At 36.1% G+C, this 2,247-nt stretch overlaps 1 non-coding gene across 1 annotated transcript; it reads right to left on the bottom strand.

The window, feature by feature from the left end:
* Positions 1-1,917: 1,917 nt before the first annotated feature.
* On the bottom strand, positions 1,918-2,047 carry LOC112064042 (small nucleolar RNA SNORA18). The gene has a single exon (XR_002891334.1). It is a non-coding gene; the product is annotated as a small nucleolar RNA SNORA18 (small nucleolar RNA).
* Positions 2,048-2,247: the final 200 nt, after the last annotated feature.

Below are 2,247 nucleotides of genomic sequence, written 5' to 3'. Positions count from 1 at the left end.
GACAGTTTTGACTGTACAATATTTTGACTTGAACTTCAGAGTTCCCTCAACGTCTCCATCTATGTCCACGGGTAACTCTTGAAATACAACAACTGTGCCATCTATTTCAAATATTATTTCAGACCTTGCTGTTTTGGGATAAATTTCATAAAGTATGTTGCTTACAAACACATTTAATTGAACAAATGAGAAGCCTTTCCAGTTTAAAAAAGCTTCCTAAATGACAAGAAGTGTCCAATTTCCATTCAAATGGTTACTCTGGGGCTTTAAAATGTGTGAATTCATCTAACAGAGGCTGGTGGTGTACTTTGAGGCAGATGGCTTGATTCTGTGAAGAAAAAAAATTAAGTGGATTTTACTATCAATCATTTTCTTTTTTGGCAAAACACTGACATAATAAAGATGTATGTTACTGAGAATGCTTTTTAATAATGATTCTACCTTATGTTTTCCCCCAAGAATATGGTTAACTGGCTAGGAAAATCTATTTAGAGATTTTATGTTTATCTATAGTGATCAGCTTAGGAAAAAAAAAGAAGCCCACTAACCAAATTGCTGAAATACAAAAGGAAAATAATGCTCTACAGCTTTCTAAAGGAGTCCAAGAGGAAAGGAATGCTCAAGTTTATCTGCTTTTTCTCCTGCTAAATAGTTGTGAAGTCAGTAAGTTGACTATTTTGAAGGAAGGAGAAGGGATTTCATTTCATGTAAGAATGTCTTTAGAGAAGTATCTTCAGCGGGTGTTACAGATGTTTTGTCCAAGACACTTTGCATATTTAATAACAGCAGTTTTAGAGGTAAGTCATTGGAATGATTGCGTGTACTCTCAAATTTATACTCATGTTAGCAGGTGTCAAAATTATGTCAAAAGTTCTGTGCTCTTAAGGTCCTTTTAAATCTTGCCTGCTTTATGAACATTATAGTTTACCCCTGCCAAATCCACTCCACTTTTCTTCCATTTGTAGTTTGCAGAATTGCTGAGTTCTTGGTTAGTTCTTGATTAGTTAAAACCAATCATGTGTCTCATCCCTCTTGGAAATGATTGTTTAGCAGCCTAAGCCTAAGCCAATCAACCCATTGCTTTCTTTGGCATCAGTTATTGGTTTAGGACTAAGCATATGACTTAAGTTGTCCCAACTGGTCTAAAAGAAAAAGCATTTCTTTGATAGCTTGGAAAAGGTGCTTTCTTCCTTCCAGTGGACATGGATAAGGAAGCATATAGCCTTTACTGCTACTGACAACTTCTTGGAAACATAAAGAAAACTGACCTTAGGATGAAGTGAACAATGAAGATAGTAGGATGAAATGTAGGAAGAGCTTTGATAATATAAGTGAGACTTTGAGTTCATTGCTCTAAAGTCCACTATGCCCCTGGACTTCCCCTTGTGTTATCCAGTGCTCATGGTTAGAATAATTCTTATTGTTCATGCCAGTTGGAGTGAGTCTTTTTTTTTAAGTGTAACATAGGCAAAATTATGTCAATAAAATGTTATTTTAAGAAATTTCACATGTGTGATTCCTTCCACAGCCAATCATGTTAATTCCTCCAAACTTTGAGAAATAATCTTCAAGACAGACCTTTGAAAAATAAATTTTGCTTAATCTGTCATTGTCATGTCCATCCACAATTCTTTTAGTTGGACTTCTTTGATCTCCACTTGGGTATGGAACTACTTAAAACAGTCCCCACCTCTAATCTTTGGGGTCTGTTTTCGTCAAGCAATGTACTTTAGAGCCATGTTCAGGATCAGAGTAGATGGATGTGCCTGGTTCTCAACTGCAGACACTCTAACCATGAATAAGTTCAAATTACATTCACTCCTAAGCAATCACATCCTAGAGTAGTACAGATCATTGGGATATGCCAATACCTAAGATAAAAAAATTCGACTATTAGGTCTTTCATAGTTTCTGCAGCTCTGCCTTGTGGTTCTTTCCCATGGATCTAATACATACTTCTGTGAGTAAATAGAACCACATGTTTACTCTGTGAGGTGTTTCCAATGACGTGGGTCTTCAGCTAAGCCCCTTTGGGATAGACTTCAGCTGGAGTAAGGTTTTTTGATACTTGCAGCTAAAATTATCCTAACAGATACACCTGAGGATGTGGCTCAATTGTGTATGTCATGAGACTGTTTCCCAGTCATGGGTGGCAGGTCTTATTTCTCTGCTCTGATACTATTGTATTATTTTTGATATGAAGGGTATTTACTGGAGGCAAATAATGCTATAAAAATTTATTTATTT

This window comes from Physeter macrocephalus, chromosome 1, assembly GCF_002837175.3.
Source record: "Physeter macrocephalus isolate SW-GA chromosome 1, ASM283717v5, whole genome shotgun sequence".
NCBI lineage: Eukaryota > Metazoa > Chordata > Mammalia > Artiodactyla > Physeteridae > Physeter > Physeter macrocephalus.
Note: the sequence above shows the minus strand (reverse complement) of the source record. Positions and strands in the feature narration are given on the sequence as shown.